Raw genomic sequence first — 5,962 nt, 5'->3', positions numbered from 1 at the left:
CCGCGCTCCGTGCGATTAAATATAAACCAGGCATCAGGAGGGCTGGTCCTGCTGGAGTCTCTGCCAGACGCTAAAAAGCGGGGAAAGGTCCTCCTGAGGGAAAAGAGTTCCAGGCAGATCAGGGAGCAGCCTGCCTATCTAAAGAGAGGCTGAGGGAAGGAAGGGGACGGACTCGTTAGCGGGATCTGTTGTGATAGGACAAGGAGAAAAGGGTTTCAAACTAAAAGACAGGAGATTTAGGTTGGATATAAGGAAAAAGTCTCGTGCAATAAGGGTAGTGAAGGCTGGCCCAGGTTCCCGGGGGGCTGGTGGATGCACTTGGTACAACGAGGTTCTTCCACTGGTGCAGAACAGGTAGAGGGGAAACTTTAGAACTTGATATGGAACGTTCTGTATGAGTATATAAAATCATAGACCATCCCGAGTTCCACAAGGACCGACTGTTGTTGGTGTGGCTAATCTTGTCTTTTAGGAGCATCTTGAACATCAGCATGTCTGTCTAGCCTGCCAGAAGGGAGATTGTTAACTAACAAAAGGTGCATGAATAGGAGAGGTGGTTGAAGTCTCATGAGTGCTGGAGACCTCTCTCCAAGCACGTAGAAGTACTGTACCCAAATGTATTATAAGGGATGGCGTGGTGAGGGGTCTGGAGCACAAGTCTTATAAGGAGAGGCTGATGGAAGTGGAATGGTTCAGTCCAGAGAAGAGGAGGCTCAGGGAGATCTTCTTGCTCCCTACAGTTCCCTGAGTTGAGGTTGTGGTGAGGTGGAGGTTGGCCTCTTATTCCTCACAACTAAGGCTAAAGGGAATGTCCTCGAGTTGCACCAGGTAAGGTTCAGGTTAGATGATAGAAAAAATTTCCTCTCAGAAAGAATGGTTAGGCTCTGGAATGGATTGCCCAGGGAGCTGGTTGAGTCACTGTCCCTGGAAATACAAGAAACATTTAGATATACTGAGGGACATGGTTTAGTGGGAAATACTGATCATAGGTGGACTCAATGATCTTGGAGGTCTTTTCCAACCTTGGTGATTCTACGATTAGGTGGAAGGATCCCCTTCTGCATCTAGTGCTATATTAAAGAATGGCTGCATCTTAATACCACATTGGTCTTCAGGGTTTGTTTGGCAGCACATTGAGTCCAACCCCTGGCTCTGCACAGCACCACTGGGAAATGAGACCATGTGTCTGAGGGTGATGTGCAGATACTTCTTGAACTCTGGCAGCTTAGGGCTGTGCCCAGTGCCCTGCGAGCCTGTTCCTCCCAGTGAAGAAATCCTTCCTGATACCCCACCTTAATATGAGCTGTAATGAGATTGTTAAGTTTGCTCGTGTTCCTTGATGGAATGCCCTGAAGTTTGCTTGGATAATGGGAAGAGCTGTGTCTTTGCACCAAATAGATAAAGGAAAATTCTGCTTAGTCTTTGTACCAAGCAAATAAGGAGTGTTCTGTTAAGTCTTTGTACCAAATAAATAAGGATAATTCTGCTTGGAATCAGTTAATTGTGAAAGTGAGTGTTGAATATGTATGTACCTCCAAGAAAACCTCAGCACATGTAATGCAAGTAATGTATATAAGCTGAAGATCTTCTGTGCAAGGTATGCATGACAGGTGGAGTGCAACCCCCATACGTTCAGCACTGAAAATAAGGAGTGCTTGCTTTCTGACACTCCAACTTGATTCTTAGGGAGTTTCATAACAGATTGACTTACAGCATCAGTTTGGCACCCCAGATGGAGTAAGCCTCGACAGTTCCTGAGTTCACAGAATATCATCTGGCACTGAAGTATTCTAGGGAGGGCCTTGATCCCCAGGCTGAAGAGCTCTCCAGACAAGACCACTGACTAGTGAGTATTAAAGCATTCTTTTATTATTATTTTATTTGGGTTGCCTGCCTGTCAGATGTAATGGAAGTTGCACAGTACAGTGCTAAGAACCCAAGTAAGGGGTTAAAACCCCTGGGGGATTAGAGTCCCCTGGTTTGGTTTAGTTTAGTTGCCTGCCCATCAGATGTAATGAAAGTTGTGCATGGTGGGGCTAGCAATCAGGTGATGGTTCATGCCTCCTTTTGGTTTATTTTGGTTCCTTGCCTGCCAGATGTGATAAAAGTTGTGCAGGGTAGGGCTAAGAACTTGGGTAAGAGGTTAAAGTCCCCTCCCCCCCCAAGGTAAATATTAAATGTGATAATTGTCACTGAGTGTGCTTGTTTGGTTGTTGTTTGTGCTGTTACTGTGTGCTATTTGTTATTGTACAAAGAATTCACCCACGTGTCATTAAAATGGGCACTGGATAATGTGGGAGTGAGGGGATTTTGAAAAAGCCACCTTTGTGCTGCAGTTTGAATCATTGGAAGGAAATAGCTGGATCCCGTGATGGGGTTGTGTGGAAAGATGATTTAAGTACAGTGGGACTGCTCTGTGGCGTCTCATCCCCCAGCCTGCATGTGTAGCCAGGCCTGTACCTTCCTAGTGCAGAATCCAGCACTTGCTCGTGTTAAACTCCATGCAGTTGGTGATTCCCCAGCTCTCTCATTTGCCTGGATCTCTGCAAGGCCTCTTTACCCTCGACACGGTCAACACCTCCTCCCAATTTAGTATCATCAGCAATCTTGCTCAAAACACCTTTCTTGTTCGGTTGTTATTGCAGCAGGTCACCAGAATTCTTGTGAGCAGTGTTGAAGACAAAACCAGGGATAAGGCCCTGCAATTTCCTTGTGAAACAGTGCATTTGGGGAGTTTACAAAAATGTTGTGAACTGTACCTTGGAGTTGTGGGAGATAACTGGTTGGTTTTTTATTAACCAGACCAAAATCAAAGATCACTCCAATTAGTTGTACTTGCTGTTTATAATTTAGAGCTCCAATTTACTTGTCCTTTAATAATGTAATCGCCATAGTTGTGGCACAGCAGGGACTTTCTGAGCTTGAATAAACACAGAAGAGAACAGTCTGTAGAAAGAGAAGGCTCAGCAACTTTATAGATTTGTGGAAAGGTTCCAATAAGTGCTAAAGGTTTGTTGCTGTAAGCAATACGTTCCTCTTAAACATAAATAGATTTTGGTAACAAGAAAAGGAAGTTTAAGTTTATATGGCAGAGGAAATTAAAGTCTTCAGAGCTTTCTGTAAAGTGTTTAATCTGTACTTCACTGAGTTACTCAAGGACCAACTACAAGGACATGAGCTTAAACTCAAACGCCCAAACCAATGAAGGATGAAGAGTGCATGGGCAGCCCCAGATTGGGCTTTTTCCCCCCTTTTTTCTTTTCTCTCACACCTTAGTTGTTTTCCATTTTCACAGCAGTTGGATCCAAGGCAATGGAGCTCTGCTATATCTGAGCACAGGTAGCTGTGGGAGGGTGGAGAGGTTGCAGAGCTGCTAGTACAGTTAACATTGACAAAATGTAATCGAGATGTATTTCTTTCTGCAAGCTTTTGAGAAATTCAGCAAGAACTTGTATAGTATCCAGAGCTTCCAAGGAGCAGGTTCTTGCCTCCAGATTGCCTGGCAGCATACACCTCCATGAAAAACAGCTGTTGACTATAAAACCAGGAGACCTGGTGACAGCTTTCTTAGCCCTAGGCCTGCCAAAAGAAGACATACCTTGCTAATAAAGCTAGAGAGAAATTAAGCTAATACAATGTCTAAAACAGCTCATATGTTGTTCATCCTCTGCAAGGGGACAGTCCTGATTTTATCTGTCTCTGCAACAGCCAGTGCCATTTCAGAAGAACCTGCAATTATGTGTAAAGAAGACTGAGTAACCAAAGCTTGCTTTCGGCAGGAGAAGGATGCACTGAGATAGTTGCAGACCTTCCTGTAAGTGTTATTACATTTTGTCATCCATTTGATTACTGTCTTTTGAATACGTGGTAGGGAATGATGCTCAGAAAATACACCATGTACTTGTTGCAATTCTGGAGAAATAAAAAGCTGCTCCAAAGAAGAATGCCAATGCCTTAGAGACCCCATTACTAGAAATGGAAATGAGGGATCTTCATCAAAGGACAGATTGAAATGAATATGAATGTTGTGCTCCGTCTGCCAGCCCCTCAGCATTTGCTGTGGTAGAAGGAAGAGAATCCTGCTTCCTCCTGAGCTGGAGCACCACAGATCTGGTAATTCTGCAGCCTCCTGGGACCAACAGCCTGCTGAATGCTGAAGTGCTGAATGATACAAACAAATGCTTTGCAGGAGGCTCAGGTTAATATTTATTCCAGCATACTTGTGAACATTGGTACTTCAGAGGACGTGGCTTGATTTGCTATAGACTTATTCACATGGAACAAAAATCACTGAAAAGTGGTTATTAGCCTGGTTGGTCAAAACTTCAATTTCTGAGCCCAAATGCATTTGAAAAGTAATGTAGTGCCAGCTGTAAGGAGCAGTGAATTTCTGCTGAAACTACTTCTAAGGAACATGGAAAGTGCACTGTACAAGCTCGTGTGTTGTGGTAAAACTGCTCCACTGAGGAGGGCAGGAGCTCTGAAAATGTCTTGACAGCAGCTGATCTAAACAACAAGATCTAAATCCACACGTACTGCTGCTGAAATGGCTCAGAGGGCCTGCTGAATTCATCAGCCACTGCTTCCTGTGATCTTCTGTCTGGTACACTGTCCTCTGCTCCTGGCTAGCACTTCTACCTGAGGTAAAAACAATACTTGTTAGCATCTGATCATCAAACGCTTTTCAAAGGCTCCTTTGGCCAAGTCCACCTTGATGTGGCCTTTTCTGCTGACCGTAAGGTCCTTCTGTAAACTGTTTCCTAGAAGAGATCTGGAGCTCAGAGCCTGGGGCTGGTACATGGAGCTCTTTGAAAGGCACAGCTGGAGCAGGGGTGGGAACTACATCTATACCACAAGATACTGAGGGCTGTAAAACACTCTATCCTAGAGTTTAAATTTCACTGTTTGACTGTAAACAGCTGAGTGTCTGTCTAGTGGGTCCCTGCTACTGCATGCCCTTCCAGATGAGCAGCTTCTTCCTTCTGGACTGTGCCTGTGCAGTGTGAACAGCCCAGGACAGCACAGCTCATTGTCTTACAGAGGCTTTACTCTGTGCCATGGCTTCCTGAACCCATCCAAAGCTTCACAATGCATCAAAGCTGTAATATGTAATATTTTTTAGCAGCAAAGCCTGCAAAAAAAGAATAATAATTAAAAAAAAAGCCATTCACATCTCCACATGCACACACCTGCTGTAACATATTTGTTAGCAACATACAAAGCTACAGAATTTTCTTTCAGGTTGGTGCTCCGGTCAGCATTTATTTCCCTCTGTACTGCTCTGCCCATACAAACCATTTTAGAATTTTACTTGTCTTAAATAAAAATCATCGTTTCATATTAAAGATTCGGAGTTCTCGCTGCCAGAACAACCTATCTGTCAGCTGCTTTTAATAATCCAAGCCTCTTTCGTGGTTTTTAAGCTCTGATGTTTGCATGGTTTCAAAGCAACACCTCCTGGCGAGCTGTGGTACTGCTTCTGCAGGCTCAGACCTTGGGTTTATATCCCACAAAACAGCCCAGCGCAGCGACCTTCAGCAACAGCCCTTGATGCTTAGCATGCAAAACGCCCCATGGTCGACTCAATGACTACATCTTCCACCGGTGAGAGAATAAAAATGGGGAATGTTTTGCAGATTTTCTTTTTTGTATGAGCAAACATAAGCACTCAGTGCTGTCACGCAGATCCTGTTTCCTTTTTTTTGTACTATATGGGCTATTCACAGTGAGCAATATCACTAGAAACAACATAGGGCTTGATCCAAAGAACTGATGTCAGCAAACAGGAGATGTTTGCCCCCATCCCTCTGTACTGTAATATGGACTTCAGTAGCTATCTTTTCCTTCTGATTGTACTCAATTCTATAGCCCTACATAAGTTTGACAGGCAGAAAACTGAAGTGAGAATGGAAATTCAGAATATTTTCAGAAGACTAATCTAAAGTGTTAGTAACTCTTTCAG

This window comes from Lagopus muta, chromosome 9 (genome assembly GCF_023343835.1).
Source record: "Lagopus muta isolate bLagMut1 chromosome 9, bLagMut1 primary, whole genome shotgun sequence".
In the NCBI taxonomy this organism is placed as follows: domain Eukaryota; kingdom Metazoa; phylum Chordata; class Aves; order Galliformes; family Phasianidae; genus Lagopus; species Lagopus muta.
The sequence above is the reverse complement of the archived record's forward strand: the minus strand, read 5'-3'. Positions refer to the sequence as shown.